Below are 20479 nucleotides of genomic sequence, written 5' to 3'. Positions count from 1 at the left end.
GTGGGTTACCAAGTAACTGGCTGTGACAATTACCAAACAGCTGTCCCAGGAATCTACATAGCCTTTAACCTCCGTCAGCTGAGAGATGGGCTGATGACAGCTAACAAACAATAGGAACACACCCTAATATTTTATTTAAGAGCTGAGGGAAACCACAGCTGTATGGATCATTCAGCCAGCTGGATTAACTGCTTCGGACCACACTGTGCTGAGAGGTGTATGCAGGGCTTCTTTCTAACTTTGAGAATTGATGCTACCAAGATAGGTTTTGCTAACGTACAGGGATGCTAAGCTACTCGTTATGATGTGGTTTATAATATTCTTTCGTTAATTTATTGTTGGGGTTTACAGAATGCAACTGTTCTTGCTAACTATTAGTGAAAGGCAGAGCGTCAAATAATCAAAAATATCAAAATAATGAAGGAGTAACTTAGGGAAGAAGCTAAGGGAAGAGAAAAGAAAGGGAAAAATCACTAAGACTGGCAAAGAAAAAAAAGTACTGAGCTTGGCTATTGAGAGGAGCTGCTTATAATGAGGTGGATTATGTCTGGGGGTGGTTTCCCAAAGGAAACAAGCAGAACTACAGTTGCAATGTGTGCAAGTAAGCTGGAGGCACTGTAATGCACTAGAAACATTAGATAGACTAATGCACGTGTCAGACTAATGCAGGTGTCAGTCCAGGCTATGTAGGTTCTGCTCCTAATGCTGAGATGCTGAGGAGTGGAAGTGGCTTCTTTTTTTTTTTTTTGAATTTCCTTTTTTATTTTCTGTGATTTTATGACCTTAAAAATAGCAGGCAGCAAACCTGCCACCAAGTGCAAAGCCAACTGTTTATGCAGATGGTTTTGATGCTCTGAGCTGGGAGAGATTTATGGACGTGCCTCATGCCAGAAGTTCACAGTGGCTCCTTTTAGCTTAAAATAGAAACAGGAAAAGGGGTTTGGGAAACCATGACCCCGTTCACATGCACAAATGGGAGGCAAACCAGCCGTGGCTGCAGTGACAGGGGCTCTGCAGGTATTGAGAGGGAGAACGCTTGGCAATCAGTTGTCTTGCTACTGCTAGTTTTGCTCTGGCATATTCAAATTGAGATGTTACAGTCTGCTCTGGCACGTTCCATGCACTGCCATAGGAGGAATCACCTCAGAAAATCCCACACCAGATTTCTACCCGCAGCAAGTTCAGAAAGGGAATTTCCCCAGACCAACGCTGTCATATTTCTCTGAAGGGATGTCGTTGTGGTCTTTGCTACTTATCTTATTTTACTTCTTATGGAAGTAAAATTTTGCCAGAATTTCTTTGTTTTTGGAGTATCGTTAAGTGGCTCTATTTATTGCATTATCTTCCCATTAACGTTGTGTAGTAGGGAAGTCAGAAAGCTTGTGACCAAGTTTATCAGTTCATCGTACAATGTTTTTTTCCTGATCTGTTTGTATTTAATAAAGGCCCTGTTAAATTTGCTACCTGAGGTATGCAGAAGAATGGAGGAACTGAAAGTACAGTAGCCTGGGGAAATGGAAATCCTTCTCCTGTGTCTGCTTTATGACCACGTGTAAGAACCCACGTGATGCCATGGGTTTGTAGTTGGTGGCTTTGGCCCTAATACGGATCCCCAGGCCTACATCTGAGCTGTGGCAGATGCTGACAGGTGACATGGGTTGAGATGTGTGCTTCCAGCCAGTGGTTCAAGCCCCAAGGATTGCAGGACACCAGTTCTGCTGTCATCTTTTCCATTTACAGCTGGCTTGCTCTTTCCCCCTGCTTTTTGCACGTTTTGCTGTGCTGCTCTGTCCCACTGCTCAGTCCTTCCATAAGAGCAAACAGCCTCTGCCACTGCCTCCAGTGTCCCCCTGGACTTGTTTGGTTGGTCCTGTAGCCTTTTTCATTAAAAACTGTTAAAAACGAAACAAAGTATTTCAATTTGCTATGAATTTGTAATGATTTTTATTGTCAGATGATTCAAAGTACTGTGATTTTTGTTGTTTTTTTTTTTTTAAACTTTGGTCACAGCTGAAGAACTCGTGGTCTGCCCCATTAACGACTTGCATCTAGTGTGACTGCTCAAATGATGTGCATGCTTAGAAAATGAGCAGAGACATGGGAAGTATTTATATAAAAGAAATCGAAGTCAGGTGTCTTCTTGATATTAATCACTTGTCATTGCCATCACTGCAATGTCTTTGCAGATCTGTTGTGGACATGTGGCGCTGTGATCATAAGCACTTGGTGTAAACCTGGGGAGGGCAGAGCCTTGGTGCTAGAATGAGGCTCAAACTCTCTGCTTAGAGGATGGTTCCTTTCCTGCTTTCCTGTGTTCCTCCAGCCCCATACCAAAGGTACTTCCATTGTTCAGCTGGTTGTTGGCTTACTTGGCTACAAAGCAAAGGACAGGAGATGCCAGTGACCATCTTGCTTGCACCCTATCCTGCCATTCACTTATCTCTGTGGACTAGTTTGGATATGGGAAGTCTTTGCTGGGACATTCCTTCTGGCTCTTGATGCCAGACCATGGCTGTCCTGTTTTCTGGCTGGTAGCTGGTTGGTTACATTGACAGATGTTGCAATGATTCTTTTGGCAATACTCTGTTGTGCTGACTGTTCAAACAGGAAATTCATCTTTTAGTATTTGCACATGTTAAATGTTTGCTTTAGTAGGAATCGCTCTGACAGCAGGCTGGTCAAACAGTGTATTTTTGGAGCGGCAACCTCTGGAATTCTCAAAGTCCTCATCGTCCCATAGATCTGCTGGGGCTTGGCTTGGAGCCCTGTTCCCTGAAATACCGCAGAACTGGCTTCTGAGGATGGGCGACGTGAGCTGCTGAGCTCCAGGTTGCTGCTGTTTCCCTCCCTCAGGATGACGTGTTCCTGCATTGGATGGCACCTGGCTCAGCTCATGGGACACCTAGGAAGGTTTGCTGTGTGATGGAGTCCATGCTGTCTCCATCCTCCCTTCGGTCTCCAAATGCCTGCCTTACCGAGGTGGCCTCTTGTTCACACTCATGGAAGAGAACAGGAAGGTGGCTGTGCTGCATGTGAGAAAGTGAGGACATGCTCAGGAAGCATGGAACAAGGACTAGCTGGAGAACTTAGTCTGACAAAGCAAGTTTTCATCTCCTTGTCTGGTGATAAGTCCCACTTCAGGTGACATAATTTGGCCTTAGGAGGCTTCTCCTTTCATGAACAGTCTGCAAACGCTGGTGTGATTTAATGTAATGCATTCTAGCTTGTTTCCTAAATTTTCACCGATCAAAACGGTGCGTACTGATGTGGGAGCTGGGAGTGGCTGTCTCATTGTAAGCAGTGGCATTAGAGATACCCTGCCTGAGGCCCATTCCTTCAGCTGAAGTTTATAAAATGTCAGAAGTTATAATATTTACTTCTTTTCAGCATACTTACAGGTGAGCTTATTATGGGAAGAAGCTGCATACAGTCAGGCTTCTGCTACCTGTGGCAGAAAAAAGGTTTGATCTGAGCAGGACCTCTCCAGACCCCTTCACCCTCACTTGGGAGGTGAGAAACAGAGCACATATGAAAGCTGCTTTGTGACTTGCCAGTCTTTTGGCAGTACTTCAGAGCTACGGCTATTTTGAGTAATGGATCTTGGGAGTGGAAAAAGGCTTTGTGGCAAACCTAGCGTATGCATTTCTGAGAAACACATTCGGTTCCTATATGGTTATTTTTGTGTGTTTTGACAGGAAAAATCGAACAGTGAGGAGAACATGCTCAGAGGAGTTGGATTACAGCTTACACGTGTATTTGAACCCAGAGTTACACAATTTCACGAAGAACTTGCGTGCAGAAATGGTTTCTGATTTTTGCTTACAATGGCTGAGGTATAAAATCCTTGTTGTTTGTGAATTTGTAAAGGAAACAGAAACGTTTGCTAGGTGGGGAATTGCTGAAAATGTTACACCTGCAAGAAGGTAGAAGAGTCCTTGAGAATTCAGTGCTGATTAGCGCTGATGAAATATGGGATACGTGGTAAAATACATCCTTCATAAACTGACACTTGTATGTTTTGGTGTTTGGAGCTTGCATCACCCACCAGTTGTGTTATGACGCATATAGTTTTTACAGCTTTACTGTCTTGCATGCTGTGATAGTTTTACTGATCACCAGGATTTCTGTTTCCTTATCATTCTATTTTTATTAGTTAAATTTCTCCTCAAACGTCCTCATCTCTGAGTAACAGCATTGCTTCTGGCAGAGTCGTGCCATTTCCAAAAGAAACATCACAGTGGTGTTTTCACGTATGAGTGAAAGTGCGTTGCAGGAAAAGCCACTGTCTTATAACAAAGTTTGTTTTTTAAGTTCAAAATAAGCAGGATTTGAATGTTATTAAATGACATTTTTGTGAGAAGGAACTGGATTTAGAAAAATGAACTGACTCTTCAGCCAGATCTGTCATGAATTGCAAAAGCAGCTGGGAGATTTGGCCTGAGAATCAAGGTTGTTTTTTCTTTTTTCTTCGTCAGAGTTTGTAAGAGATTTGGAGGGACATAACATTTATTTCCTACTTCCCTGAGCTTCAGTCCAGGCCTTGGAAAAACCCATCTGACAGTGAGTTTGTTTGTATATTTCAAATTTTTTCCTAAGTGTGCTAGGCTCATTAGCAAGCCTTGGAAAATGCATGCTTTGTTGAAATTAGTACGGAAAACAAGATACTGAGGGCTCAAATCTGTCTCCGGAATATAAATAAGCATACCTTCCTTGGGAGCAGGTTTTGACTGGAGTCATACTGGAACCCTTGTTTCTGGGAGAGTTACGAATGTGCTTTGCTAGGAAATGCTGTTCCCTAAAGAGCTCGTCAGGCCTACAAGGTCTACATGCAGAAAGACTGCAGTGCGTGGCACCGTGTGGCCTGAACAGAACCTCACTTATGTTGGCAGGAGATGCTGCTGGTAGGTAGTTTGCCATGGAAGCTCCTGGAATACTTGGCTGCGACACGTCATGAGGACATGGCAGTGACAGCTCAACACTGACCAGATTTCTTCAACCAATATGCAACACCATTTAAATAGTAGAGGAGCCCAATCAAAAGGTGTTGCTCAGAATCGTGCTTCAAAGGCTTAACCAATAAAATAATTCTTGACGTTGCATGAAGCAGTCATATTTACCTCTGCATCTCCATTTCTATGATAATTTTTGAATTGGATTTGAGGATTTCATATGCATTAAAAGTCTGTGTAAGCTCTGCTTACCCACTTGGCACAAGGTGGTTGTTTCCTCAGGATTTATTCTTTCCATTAAGCCAAAGTAATTTCTATTCACCATTGTCACACTAAGTTGGGTCCTTTGGTGATCCCCTAATTCCAAAAGCCCAGTTGTTAAGTAAGCTTTGATCGAAGAGGTCTCTTTTTAAGCCAAGCTTATGGTAATGTTAGAGAACACTAAGAGAGCAGAACTGCATAGTACTGAAGGACGTGGGGTGTCTCTAATTGCTGCTAGAGAAAAATACATTCTGAGGCAGTGTGTAAAGCTTTTCATTTGAAACATGCTCTGGTGTTCAAGTCCCCCCAAGCAATGATGTACTTGGCTCTTCAGCTACAAATTAGAGGAGAACGTGCACGACTCTGAGCTTGGCACCAGGAGACACCTTCCTGCTCTGCTTGCTGAAGTATTTCAGGCTGCTGTACCATGTGGCAAACTGCAAAATCCTTTTCACCATCCACTGTTCTGGCTGCAAGTATTCTTTATTATATTTTGCCTGTGATAGAAGAAACATTTTCATCTTTAAGCATGATTATTTTTGTAGGGTTCAACATCTTCCCCCATTGCTCTTTATCTGGAATCACATTTTGCAGCATCATTTAGTTGTGGTGAAGATAACAACATTATATGGTGTGAAAGGACAGCTAGATGAATGCTACCCCCCTCAGGTAAACTGCTTTTGTGCGTGTGCAATTGTAAATGGTGGAAAAGAATGCCTTTCTGTACTTCTTATAAATCTACTTTTTGCAGCAAATCTGCGTTTAGCTCACCACAACTAAGTGCACAGTTAGTAGAAGGAATGCTCTGCCTAAGTATCTGTTCAAACATCTTGGGAACCCTCCGTGTATTTGATTAAACCTTTCAGTACCAGCAAGCTCCTCGTGAATGTATGTACAGCAAACCATTTGGACTCGTATGCAGTGCTGCAGCTTAACTTGGTTAATCCTAAACCAGCTCTTCAGTAATAAGCAAATTTGAGTTAACTGTCAGATAATTCTTCAGCTATCTACTGGTGGTGTACACGGAAGATCAGTGCTTCTCTGAGGCGCTGGTGTTTTGATTTTTCATCTACCTGTGTGAGATGATGAAGTGTCCCTCTTAGCTTTTTTTTTTTTTTTTTTAAATTGGGGAATTTGCATTCAGGAAAATTACACAGCTTTCTGAAAAGGAACAGGTGTTCATAGCTGTTGGAAGAGGTCTATGTCTTCCATCACAGACCTGGCTTCTTCTTCAATTCATTTGCTCCTGGAGGGTTTTAAAACTATTTTTTGTTAGAGGAAATATACTGTCTTGTACTGAACAGAGGCAGAACTGATTTACTGTAATTTGGTATTCATCTGAAGATGTTTTCTTGGGAATTGTAGCTAAAGAGTCAGGTAACACGAAGGGATGGACTGGGGACCTCTTCTTTACAACTTATTATTGCTGTTTCTTCTACGAAAGTCGTGAAAAAGTCCCTCTCATAATTACCTTATAATGAATGTCTCATTCCTTTGCAGAAACCAGTATGCAGTAATTATTTCTTAAATGCTCTGATTGCTTCTCTGACCCTTAGATAACGGATGCAGTATCATCAGGATCCCTAGCAGACATGGAAGGCAGCTCTGTTTGCACATAAGTGGAACATGCTTGGTTCCATGAGCACGTGCTGCTGGATCATGTCAAGCTTTTGGTCCACCAGAACCCCCACATCCTTGTCCACAGGGCTGCTCTCAAGGAGATCTTCTCTCAGTCTGCACACACATCTGGGATTGTTCTGACCCAAGCACAACAGCTTACATTTGGCCTTGTTGAACCTTGTAGGTTCACGTGGGCTCACTTTTCAAGCACTCCCAGGTCCCTCTGGATGGGACCTTCCTCTGTTGCACCACTGCAACGCTCAACTTGGTGTTGTCTGCACATAGCCTGAACAAGATCAGCTCAGGTGAGCATTTCAGAGCACAGCCAGTCCCACTGTGTCAGGACCACTTGGGGGAACAGCACTGACATCCCCTTCACTCCTTGTGTCATGGGGGTCTTCTGAAGGCTTCTCCCAGGAAAGCCTTTAAGTGAATTTCCTGCTGCTGCTCATTAATGTTATGCTAGTTTTAATTTCTTCCTTGTCTTGTATCACTAATCAAGAAGTAATTGAATTAGCTGAAAAGAAGGGTAAGACAAATTAGCTAAGAAGAATTAACTGTGTGCACCCGAGGTCAGCAGGCTCCTAGAAGATTCAAGGTGAGAATTAGTTGGACTGTAACTGAGATTTAGCAGGAAGTTACTGGAGAATCAAGATGCAGAAATACAAATGACAATCTAACCATGAAAACCTAGGTATATCTAAAAGTGTTTGGGCAATTCCTTTCTATTTCAAGACAGGAGAGCAAAGGACTGCACTTACATTCTTTCCAACTGCTTTGTTTAATGAAGGGAATTTCCCTGAAGTTTGACTTTTCATCCGTGTGTGAATCGGCTTTGCCAGGAAGATATTTCTCCGTCTGTATTGATATTAAGGCAGTAAATTGTCTGTCCCTGTGTTCACTTGCTTGACTTTATTTTTTTTTTTCACGGTTGCTCTGTAATTTAAGTTCATCTTTCATGAAAACCATATGTTGGATTAAAGACAGGGTATTATTTTCATGCATTGTAATATACTCTGTTACCTCCTCCATTACAGTGCCATGTTAAAGTAATTATTATTCCACGTGTCACTGTGAATGCGCTTAAGATTCTTTAGGTCTTCTCTAGCAGGAGCTGATTTCCACTCCTGATTAACTGCTCTCATTCTTTTTATATGTCGGAATTAGCCAAGCATAAGCTTATAATTATTTTACAGGAAGACTTTTAGAAATATGAAAAAGTCATGCTAAAATAATTAGAAAACGAATTAGATTACAATTCATGAAAACCATAAGCTAATGAGTAATTAACTTTATACTTTAACTTTATACTTGACAAACCCTAAATAAACATAACTAAGTAATGATATAAAGCAAGGAAGTTTCAGTCTTGAACAGAAATGCCTTAAAACAGGTAAAAGAAGCAGTCTATACGATTGCATTTGTTTGCTCATTATATTTGCTCTTTTGGAGAAAGCTTGAAACTAGTTGGCTTCTACAAGTTTATGAACTTATTTTTTTGTAGTGGGGCTAAACTGACTGTACTGAAGGCATAGAAAGAGGCCCCATTCGATAACCTTATCACAGATACTCTCTTTTCACCAAACCTCAGCTGTAGCCGTATCAAATAAAAGCACAGAAAATGGTATAGCAACCTCACCATCTGCTGTGCAGCTTAGTTTGTGTTCTGCAGTTGGAGCTGAAAATACGTTGCTTGAAATTGTGAGTTAAGTCGCTGAAATGAGATGGGACCCCTGCAGCCTAATCCATAGGAACCAGCCAATTCTTTTGAGTTTCCCGTGTTTGATTAGTTGTACTGTAATTAAAGAAATTACCAATAGTCCGCTGTCTGGATGTGATTAACTCACCAAGTGCTCATACCTATATTCTTTAAGCATCTCCAAATAATTTAGGGCCTCATTTATGTTCCTTAATAAGGAACTAAATGAAAATCGTCTACAGCCTTAATACAGCGGCTTGTGCTACAAGCTGTTCTATCTTGTGCCTCTGTCATGGCTGCTCAATTGTTTCTGATTATGCTGCATTGTAATTAAAGAACTAGAAGTGCTATTTGCTAAATGAGAACGTGCAGAAGGAAGGGAAAGAAATCAGATAAAGACGAGAGCCTTCTAAGCAAACTGAACCCGGAATGTCGATGCTGCACACAGACGTGGAGCTGTGGATGGGACTGCTTGAACTGCTGATAAATTTCTCCTAGGCTCTTCAGAATTGGAGTTTTTGATGATAGTGACTTTTGTTCTTAAAAGAAATGCAGGTCGGGTTGCTTCTGAAGAGCAGCAAAAGGATGCATTCACGCTTGCTGCTGCTGTCCCACTGCCCCTGAGCAATGTGTTGCTCCCTGAGCTTCGTGCTTTCTTTCTAACCATGCGTACTGGAAGGTGTTGGGAAAAATCCAAGCATGTACCTCCCATGAGCTGGGCAGCACCTGGGGACAGCATGAGGATGCAGCTGCAGCTCTGCTTGGTCCTTGCTGATTGCTGGCTTTCAGCACAGCCTGCTCCCTGCCGGGACAACCTGACAGCAACAGCACGACACACTGTGTGAGAAGTAACCTAACAGGCAGAGCAGGGCAAATGAAGAAGGGCTGATGGGATGTTTTGTCTGTCAGATGTGTTTTGAGGATATTCCCATGTGTTTTCACAGTAATGTTTGTGTAGGTTGCACCCTGAGCTGCCCTGTACATTGTTGAGGAGATGTGGTTCCATGCTGATCCAACACTCCTACAGTCTATCACGTAGCTCCTACCCACAGAATGAGAACAGGGAGTTAACCTTCTGTAAGGTGAACGTTAATGCAAATCATAGAATGGCCTGGGTTGAAAAGGACCTCAGTGCTCATCCAGTTCCAACCCCTGCTATGTGCAGGTCACCAACCAGCAGCCCAGGCTGCCCAGAGCCACATCCAGCCTGGCCTTGGATGCCTGCATCCACAACCTCCTTGGGCAACCTGTTCCAGTGCCTCACCACCCTCTGTGCGAAAATGACTTAAAACAAGCAGCATTGTGTGACAGGTGTCATGAGGAGAGATGACAAGCCACATTCAATAGGTTTCTGAGACATTTTGCACTACTTTGGATGAGACCACAAAGTGCTTGTTAGCAGTTCTAGAAATGGTATTGGAAATAGATGAGCACTTACAGATTTGGATTATGTTTGCTGTTAGCTATTAAAATAGTTGCTGAGATACTTGGTGGGGCTTTTACATGGCAGAGCATTTGTATTTGATCTCACTGTTATATGCATTACACCTCTGTAGTACATAAACAGAGCTTTTCAATGCATGGACCCTATTCTATCCCACCGAAAAACTAATTGATAAGAAAATCACCCATATGTGGAGAGCAGCAGCATTTTCTTGGGACTTGATAGCACACACTGTGCACATCTCCTTGGCTCCTCCACGACCATTTGCTGCTATGCACTTTAGTTGCCTGCACCAGAATTTGTTATTCTGGCATACGATATGTAGTAAAAGAGCTTTTACAGTAAATAGAATGCATGGCTTCATTTGCTGCAGCATGCAAATGAAAGCTCTGTGACGTGTCATACAGAACAGCTGCTTACTCAGCATCTGGTGTTGGCTGCTGATTGTCCTCCAGCTGTAGAAATAAGAGATTAGCAAATAAGTGAATCTGTGCGGGAAGTATGACTGCCGTGTGCAAGGCACTACCTTCTATATCCCCCTGTGGCACTACAGTCACTGCAGGTTTGATAGACACGTCATTGGACTTGGAGTAGAGCCTAAGGCTCAGCAGGGTTGGTGGCCTGCTCACAACAAATGGGGGATGAAACTGGAAGCTGAAGAACCCCTGTCTGCAAAGTGCACTTCCATCAAATTGTTTTCTCTAATTTGTCTGTTTCGGTTGCACGTTCTCAGGAGGCAGAAGCTGTCTCATCCCGTGGGTTACTCAGTGCTCAGTACAGCATGTCTTCATCATGGCTGGTATTTCTAAGAATTATAGCTTTTCCAAACAAATATGCATCACGGAGAAATAATAACGCTCATCCTTAGTGAATGTCCTATCCAACATCACAGGGATTAGGTGGAAATAGAGGATAAAACTACTTTTCTGGTTCTAAAAATAATTCTTCTGGGTCATGTGGAAAATCATTGTGGAGGTTATTTGTGGGAGTTCAAATGTTCAGTTGTTCTACTTTCCTTTTTCTAGGAATTACTGCATGGCAGTGTGTCAGCCTCCAAAATTCTCAAAAAGCCCATGAAAAGAACTGCTGTATTTCCTTTGGAAAAACAGGATGGCAGTGTAAGAAAAAAAAAAAAAAAAAGTGTTAGAATGTGTTACAGCTTTACTTTATTGGGATTTGGAAATGTCAGAGAGTTTCGGATATACTGATGGGTGTCACCATTCAAAGTGGACACGGAATTCATTTGGGGATGGAGTTTGTTGTCCTCAACGCCTTGTGACCTGCTGTGAGGACAGGGATGCTGCCCAGCAGTGGAAACGTGTCAGTGGAAAATCACGAGATTTTCTTTGAGGAACAATGAAATTTTTCAAAGGTTAGCAGTGTGCAGTAAAGAAGGTCAATGAGATGACTGCTTGGACAGTCCTCAAAGCCAAGGCAGAGCTACTGGTGTGCCTGGCCTGGGATGCACAGCCATGAGCGAGGCTTTGTGGCAGCAGGAACCTGTAAAGCTTGAGCAGAGGAGGTGGCTTTCCTGAAAGCTGCTGGCAGAGCCAGGCTGCTGAAATAGCAGGACTGCTGACCAGCAGTTCCTGCTCTCTTTACTGTTTGCCAAAGCGTAATATATTATTTTTTTTTTTTACAGCCAGTATGACTGAAAATAGGAAAAAATAAAAGAGCACGGTGCGGTGCTGGCACAGCGCATAGCAAGTCGTTTCCTGATATTAAAACAGTTGTCAAGCCACAGGTCGTAAGCACTGCCATTTGCAATTCTTTCTGTTGAATCAAAGGAAGTCAGATCTGATTATACAGCAGATAGGTTGCTTCTAAGTAGAAGCGGACTTTTAAAGGCTACCTTGCTTTTTTTTGACATTGGATGTTTAATTATAATTAAAAAAAAAAAAAATTAAGACAGGAGTTTCTGTCTCTTTGCCCTCTTTAATGTTTTCCAGCACAGAATGCCTCTTAAATATTTGCATCGTCTATGGGAGTGTCCCAGTAACAAGACATCCGTGGGGAGGGTAAACTTAGGAAGAAAGCAAGTGGTGGGCAATCATAGATACCTTCTCTTCTCGAGCTCCATCCTCACCAGCAGGCATTAACAGAAGCAGGAGATCAGCTGTCCTGCGGCTGTACATCGCGTTGTTTGCGATCTGCATGCATTGAAAACTCTCCCATGGTGTAAACACCTTCATGTCCACAAGGGAAGAAATCAGCCCAGCTGTCAGTGCTCACCTTGCTTCAAGAATCACCTGCAAAGGTGAGGGAGGAGGGCACCGCAACGCCGCTCATGCACGGAGGAATCTGCTCTGCAGAAATCAGAGCGATCCCAGCCTGCAATTATAAAATATGTTTCTTAATATCCATAAGCTTCAGGAGCACGGCATTAACATTTCTCCTTCTCCTCTGCTGTGGCACCGGCTGAGAAGATGCTGAAGTACAGGTGCTTGTCACCTGCCTGAGGGCAGGCACGCAGCCAGGAACCGAAGCACAGCAATCTGAGCAGCTGTAAACCGATCTCTTCAGCCTGAGTTCATTTACTTGGCTCCGATTTGTAGTCTGCCTTAATACATGTTTAGCAGTGAGGTTTGCAAAACTGAAAACTGTTTGTGCTATAAAATACAACTTTCTAGCGTGGTATCAAAACCTGATGGTAAATTTGACACGCTGGGAGGCAGTGGTTTGGGTCGGAGGAAAGATGACTTAGAACTAAGTAAAACTAAATGCTGAAGGGAACTTGGCATAGTAAAACTGCCATAGGCAGGGGAAAATTACGACTTTACTGAAGAAGAGAAAAAAAAAGTTTTACTACTGGCTTCTGACCTTATTGGCTTCTCAAATGTATACAAGGGAACGGAGAATAATTACCAAACAATTTGTAGTGAGAATTGGCTGCTCCCTGTCGTGCTAGATGCACGTGCTGCCTTCGCTGCAGCATCCTCTGCCAGCGCTTCCCTCTCTGCGCGCTGCTGCTCGCGGTGCAGAGCCCCAGCTGGCGGCTGCCAGCAGCTCTGGAAACACAGGGCCTTGGGCTGCAGGCTGGAAATTCTCGTTTCCAGGAGCAGCTTAAGGCCTGTGGAAAACTCCCACTGACTTTGCTGGGATTATCCATCTGCGGAAAGTTATTTGGAGGGAAGTGCATTCCTTTGTAGAACGGCTGGCAATAGGTCCGGGCAGCGCTTCGGTCTCAGTTCTGGTGTATTGTTTTTGTTGGGCCGTGTTCATTCTGTGCCTTGCACAATGGGGCTGTGCTCCATCACTAGAGCTTGCACTTTCCATTTTAGTCTAATAAAAGTAGGATTAAAAAAAGAAAGCCCAACTTGAATGCATAAATGTTTTCATATACCGGACCCCTAGGGCTCTGTCATGTTTGTGTCTTTGAGCTCAGCTCTACAAGGAGCTGTGAGCATAGATGCAGCATGACCTCTGTGTTGTCAGAGCTTTTGGGGTCTCAGGTGAGGAAAATTGCACTGTAAATGGAAAATGAAATCAGGGACAATGCTCTTCCTTTGTTTTTTGAGCGCTGCTGTTTCTTATATTCTTTTTTACATTTCTCTTTATAGTTGTTTTGTGCTCTCATTCCTCCACGTGATTTCAAAAGTACTCCAATATTTAATTTGAAGGTTGAGGAGAAAAGTCCCCAAGCTAGCTTGTTTAAGGAGAATGTTATCTGCTTTCTGCTCAACTTATTTTCTGTGAAGCTCCAAGGCAAAGAATCCTACGCTGCATTTAAACTTAAGAGTTTGTTAGTAAAAATACCCGTCTTCCAGAGGTTATCTAAAAGGAGAGCCCACATTTCTCACACCCTACTATTGTCTGAAATACAAAATCCCATCCTATATTGCTATGCCAGAAAATGTTAGCGGATAAAGTGCCGAGCAGGTCGCAGTATTTCTAATTCAGATTAATGACCCCATTCAGCTTGTCTCCTTAGCAGGAAATTAGAAAGTGCTGGGAAGGAGAAAATAGTGATTCATAATGCGTGACTCTTTGTATTGGCAGTTGCACTCATTAAACACTAAGATACTGTTTTGATATAAAATAATTGAGTCTGACTTATTTATGGGATATGGCTGTCTCAGCTTGTAGAGTTTCCCTGGAAAGACTGCTGGCTCTGTGCCCCAGTGGAGGAAAAAGAGGTGGCCGGTGCCCATTGGCAAACCCTGGCCAGGTGAAGCACAGAAGAAATGCACAGAAAATGATCACACTGCACTGCTTAGAGAGCCTCAGAGGGGAAAACACCTTCTTCAGGAAGGTTTGGGGACAAAGTGATGGTAAGCCAAATGGGAAAGCAGCTTACACTGACTGCATAATTTGATAACTGCAGTTACAAGAGGATGACTCCTCACATCAGCGTGGCTCCTGGCCTCTCTGGACTAGATGTGGGTACAACAATGGTCAGTTGTGTGTTTTGGGTGCATCCTTCAGGCTGAGCCCAGGATACAGCTCTGCACCCCTCTCTGCTCCCCAGCCACAGCCTCTCCTCACCAGGGGGTGCCAGCCTTCCACTGGCCTCATGCATGGGCACCATCACTTCGTATGCTGAAGATGCCCCATCCCTGCAGGCATTCAAGGCCAGGCTGGATGTGGCTGTGGGCAGCCTGGTCTGCTGGTTGGTGACCCTGCACATAGCAGGGGGTTGGAACTGGATGAGCATTGAGGTCCTTTGCAACCCAGGCCATTCTATGATTCTGTGATTTTGGCTGTCCTGGTTCCAGAGCAATTACACTGAAGTTTGTGTAGAAATCTGGGAGAGTTCTCTCCTTTTCAGAGCTTTTGACAAATAAACTTCCTTCAATGCCCACTCTTAGTGGTTTTTTTTCCTCATTTGTTTCAGGCAGCAATAAAAGAAAGGAAGATTTGATTCTTTATCAAGTGTGTAACCTACCCCTGAGAGCTCTGCATTGGGCTAGGAAGAGAGCAGAGATTTCTGTTAGTAGGTGAGGTTCTCGCTCATCCCCAGGAATGCAGAAATGATGCTGAGAAGGAAGGACCAAACCCTTGGTTCCCTGGGGAATGCTGCAGCTCGCTGTTCTTAGGGTTTTGCTCCTACATTGGAGTTCTTTTTTCCTACCCAGCAGCGCAGCTCCAGCTCCTTGGTTGGTGTGAAAGATGGCAAGAAGGATAAATGCTGGTTGCAAGATCTCTGGTGTGTTCCACAGATTTGCAACCAGCAGGCTGTCCATACCTTGAGCTGTGGTAAAAAGGGTTGTCAGTACTATTGTTGTGTGAGGAGCTCAGGTTGGTTTGTGCCTGTTCATTTGGAAATAAATATGCAGTGGGCTGAGCTCAGATGGGCAGAAAAAGGACTGTGGGTCAAAGGGGACCAGAGGGTGTGAAATGTCAGCATATAGGAGGCAAGGTGTGCCAAAGGCTAGGGTGCAAATGGCCTTGGATTTTCAGCTTTGTATCAGTATTGTGCCAGACTTTCAGCATTTGTATGACTCACCTACAATCTGCTGAAATCCCGTCTTTGGTGTCTTTAAAAAATATTTACTTATTTACTCTGCATTTGGCTCGTGATCTTTAAGAGCTGTATTACTGGATGCTAAGAGGTGGCCCTGTTCACAGCCTCATGCTGCCTTGATTGAAACGCTGAGGTCAAAGGCCAGCAGGAGCCAAAGGTCTCTGCAAGCTAACCATATGCACAGGCTTGCCGAGCTCTTCTCCCTCCGTGTCATGAAGACAAATGGCATTTTTTAAGAATTCTCCCAATGAACTAGCATTCATTTGCTGGTGTCTCTTCCTTTTTTATTGCTTCCTAATGAGCTTCATTCCCATCACCTCTAGCCTCCTCGAGTCTGCATTTACACCGATGCATAGAAGAGCAGCAAATTGAACAAATTAATTAAGTTGGCCCGTCTAATGAAAGGAGCTCTGATGACTCTTGGGTTTTCCCCTCTTGCTTTTTAAAGAGATCTTCTCTATATCTTTAATGACCACAGTTGCTAGGCTTTTTCTGTCCATAGGCTCTGCAAGAACACCAAATTCTCTCTGTGTGGTGTTTTGGGCTTAAGTGAGAACACTTCCTCCTCTGTGTATATTTTTACACATGCACACACGTATATATGTGCACGCAGGTATATTTTTATTCTTTATTTGTGTATTTCTGGCTGTTATTTTACTTGCTTGTTTATTATTTTTGCAGTGGAATTTTCATGAAAGTGCTATTCAGGAGCTATTTGGAGTGACAGCTATTACTGAAGAGGGAATCCGTGCTGTTACAGCCCACAGTGCTTCCTCTCTGCCTGGTCTGGCTGGGGTCTATCTGTGCTCCTGTTCGACCCATACTGCTTTGTTTGCAGTCTCTGGGCCAGACCAGCTGCTTCAAAACTGTTACCTGCATGTCCTTCTCCTTTCCTTCACATATCTTTTTCAGACCTCTGAAAAGTTTGAGAGTGAGCACCAACAGTGCCTCCTGAAACGTTCCTAGTGAAAACTGCACCCAGGGATGCTCATGCTTACACTGCCTTTTTTTTTCTTTCCCCAGCAGTATCACTCCTTACTACGGGGAGGAGAAGGCAGCTGTTTAAAACTGTAAAATTCCACTTATTTCAATGAAGTGTTGAAAATCTGGCCCCACACGTTTGTGCTCCTCATTACCACGGCCTTATGTTTTACGTCAGGTGAGGATGTTGACTTTGGTACTGCAAGTTGCCTATGTATAAAATGCATACAGCACCTCCGTGTGTAAATTGCTGTCTTTACATTGCTTTAAGAGACTCTCAAGGTGTGAAGGAGCATGATGAAAGCAATGAACTTGCAAATGTTAAGTGTGGATCTAAGGCTCTACCAGTCCTGACCATTTCTTTACGTAACCACTGTAAGCATGCACTGCGTGGCAGTGGAGCCATTGGTGAGATGGAGCTGTTAACCAGGTGCTACCATCAGGCCAACCAAGTTTACCCTTGGAAAAGAAAAATCATGACAGCTGTGCTTTTGTTTCTTATCACCAGTGCCCTTTGCTGCATATCTCTGCTTTCTCAGGAGGGTTTAAAGGCTGGTTACAGATGAATGGGACTAATGGCCTCCACCTGATTTTTACAAGATAGCTATTTAATCCAACAATTCTAAGTGCTGTTTCCTAACACAGTACTACTGTTACCAGATGAAAGTGCTATGGATTCTTTCCAAGGAATATGTGAATAATTTTAAATTGCTCTGCTGAAAGTTCTTTTGCTGAGCCTTTTCCCCTTCCTGTCTGCGCTGCGTTTTCACTTTGAAGTAATAAATACATATAGTCTCTTGGTGTCTAGGTACTTACCCTGCTCATTTTCTTCCTTTTTATTCCACAGCTCGTCACTTCATTATACCTGAAAAACAGTGAAGCTTCTGTGAAGTGAAGGCTCTACGAAACACAGGGATGTAATTCTGCACCCAGAAGAGGTACTATCTGAAACTTCAGTAGTGGTTAACAGAGGGTCTGTAACGTGGTATGCTGAATTGCTAGTGGGGATCTGAACCTGATCCAGCTTTCACTGTTGGTACTTTGTTAACTTCATTAGAATTATTACGTGATCACAGAACTGCAGGGGTTGGAAGGGACCTCCAGAGATGATTGAATATGAAATATCAATTTCTTGTCCTTCTGCACCTCTTTAATTCACTGTACATAGGACTCCAAAAAGAACGGTACAAAATTTTGTTTCTGCTTCTTTCATCACGCAGTTTATCCTGCAGTACTTCACCATTCTGCAACTAGAAGGCCTGGAGATGGAGGACAAATACACGGCAATGGAATCCTTATGCACTTGATACAGTCTGGATGATGGGTTTACTTCAATCTCTGAGTGTGAATTTGTTAGTACAAACTCCGAAGAAGTGAAGGATATCCAGAATAAAGCAAAAGCCCACAACTGGGAGAGAAAGTTTCACCAAAATTCTTTTAAAGACATCCTCTTTTTATTCTTGTATTTTCTTATGTGCTCTTACTTCTTTTTGTGTTCCTTCCACCTCACTGATAGGAAGGACATAAATGGCTCTCTGTGCAAGAACTGGAGTGCAAGAAAGTGCTGCTGAAGACACAGGCTGAATCTGTGCTCCTAACAATATCAGCTTGTGGAAATAAGACTTGCTACTTGAAAAGCTGCCTATTGACATTTTTGTTTTTCCTTTTAATTAGAGATATCAGAATACATTACCTACACTGAGAAGAGCAGTAAGGGTGATGTAAGCTATGGGTGAGGTTTTGGACATTTCATTTGTCCAGTTTCATTAGTTCTGCTGTGGCCAGATTCACTGGCTCCAGCTTTCATAGTTTCAGGACCTTTCTCCCTGCTGGAATTTCCTTTAGTTGAGGCAGAAAGAAATGAGCTTATTTTGGAGGGCCAAAGTTTTTTTGTGAAAATGAGGAACTGCACACCACATATTACTGTCTGTGCAGAGGTGGAGGGCTAAATTGGATTGGTTTAATCACAGAACCACACCATAAAATATATATATTAAAATGGCCTTTTTCCCCCCCTTTCCTTTCTTTTATTTTTTTTTCCTTCTGCAATATCCCTGAACCATTTTCTGTGAGCTACAGTTCTAGCAAATAATTCCCTCCTTTAAAATGATCCAGAAGCATCTCTAAGACTTTGACAGAGCTGTTGTCTCTTATGCTTAATGGCTTGAAATTCTGTCAGAAGAAGGAAGAGCATAAGGGTACCATGCAAGCCTGCTTATGCTGCCTACCAGCAAACCTCAGCTCTGCAGTTTGGGCAACACTGCTGAGAATCTACTGACAATTTTCACATAACTCAAAAAATGGCACTAGGATTTGTTATAGAAAGCACCTGAGCATCTCCTGAGACCAAGGTTAACTCCTGAAGGAAATGGAGGTGCAATAACTTGTTCAAAGCTATGCAGCAGAAATAAAGGGCCTGGCTATGACCCTAAGCCAGTGTCTTCATTTCTGGCTCATTCAGTCTCTTGGTGATGTGATTTTTTCACAGCACATTCAGGTCTAGAAACAAGGGTACAAGACCACAGGGAGAGGTATAAATGCAACAAAACCTGCTAAGTTTGGTTTCCACATAACTGTCATGCTCCTTAGGAGATGCGGTTCCTTGCTTGTGCCTTGGAATGTTTAGCAAAAGGGTTCTGTGAGTAACATTATAGTTTTATAGAGAGTAATCCAATTCTTTTAGTCTGAAATGTCTCTTCATATGTTTAGGAAGAAGCCAAATAAGAGGGAGAACAAGATGTCCAAAGGAACATAAGATGTATATTTGCTCTGTCAGTTTTCTTCAAGAAAAGAAGAACTATACTCCCTACAAGTTTGAGATTAGTTCACTTCTTGGGAGTTGGCACTGCAGAGAGCATATACTTGTAGGGCTACATTCACACAAAAATCTGCTTCATACAGACTACTGATTTAGATGTTAATTTAGGAGCACAGGCTCTCTCTGTAGTCACTGGAGCCTAAATTAACATCTTGCAATTCCCTTGAAAGGACTCACCTTTCTCTATTGAGTACAGAGCGACCTGAGGCTCCTAATTCAGGCACACAGGTCCCACAGGCACACAGCTTAGGGACGGCCCAGCGTGTTAGCCTTGTACAAACCAGACCCTGTTCAAACCTTGCACACCTCTCATTTGCTGAGCAGGGCAGAGACCTCGTAGCACAGACCTTGCTGTGAACCTGTATCACTGAGCAAGGAGCCGAGGGTCTTTGCCAAACGTTGCCAGATCACAGCCTTGTCAGAGCAGGGGATGGCTTTGGTCGGCCTAGAAGTCAAGAAGTTTTCACAGGAGCAAAAGTCCTCACTGAGAGTAAATTGCTGGAGCGCACTGGCAGAGAGCAGGACAGCTTTTGGAGTGAGGGGGGTGAACACCACGAGCAAGGGCCCTGCTGGATGTGTTGTACTCCAGAGAATCAGCATGGCTGTGGCACACCTCACCTCTCCTTGAGGGTGAGGGGAGAAGTGGAGATGATTAACTCAGGGCAGGGAGTGAAGGTGCCTGCAAATCCCTGACTTCTACGTCCGCCTCTGCCAAGGGCTCTTCCTGGCACCCTGCACAAGTTGCCGGTCTCCTGCTCAGCCTCCACCTCTTGCGAGGAGAATGACTTTATTTACAGGAGGTGATGTCACAACAGCGTTGTGAGGGGATGTGACTCAGTGTTTTTGTATAATGCTTTGAAGACGAAGAGTGCTAAGTATTGTTATTTGAGATGGCAACAAAATAAAACAAAATGTGTTCGGTGCGGCTATTCAAGCCAAATCCATTTTCAGTTAATCTTCCAAGCAGGAATTCAAAATCAAAGTAAAAAGCCTCGCCAACTGGAACTTTACAGCTTGATGGGAAAGTATGAAAGAGAATTAATTGGGTTTTAAATAGTTGTAACTGTATTGTGATGCAGCATGATCTGGAGCGCTCGGCTGCTGCTGGTTGCCAACTGGTTTGGAGCTGGGATTGCTCAAGGGAATCTTTTTTTTTGCAGCAAAGAAAAATAGTTGGGCCATCGTGCACAGCTCTATAGACTGACAGGAACTGCCTCTGTGCTCTCTATGAAAACATGCACTT

The 20479-nt window shown here is 43.3% G+C and overlaps 1 protein-coding gene across 14 annotated transcripts in view; it reads left to right on the top strand.

Moving 5' to 3' along the window:
* LOC116231878 (uncharacterized) overlaps positions 1-20479 on the top strand; it is an 81476-nt gene extending 60997 nt beyond the window's left edge. For 2 of the 14 annotated variants that reach the window (XR_016463794.1, XR_016463802.1), the window contains exons 7-12: positions 3696-3833; positions 4476-4560; positions 5756-5879; positions 16461-16596; positions 17266-17356; positions 17639-20478. The gene's annotated coding sequence lies outside the window, so the exon portion shown is untranslated. Of the gene's footprint in view, positions 1-3387; positions 3511-3695; positions 3834-4475; positions 4561-4889; positions 5093-5755; positions 5880-16460; positions 16597-16966; positions 17112-17265; positions 17357-17638 lie in introns of those variants that run through there. The other 12 variants (XR_016463795.1, XR_016463796.1, XR_016463803.1 and 9 more) reach the window with 12 other exon arrangements.

Source organism: Phasianus colchicus, chromosome 2, assembly GCF_987193195.1.
Source record: "Phasianus colchicus chromosome 2, bPhaCol1.hap1.1, whole genome shotgun sequence".
In the NCBI taxonomy this organism is placed as follows: Eukaryota; Metazoa; Chordata; class Aves; order Galliformes; family Phasianidae; genus Phasianus; species Phasianus colchicus.
Note: the sequence above shows the minus strand (reverse complement) of the source record. Positions and strands in the feature narration are given on the sequence as shown.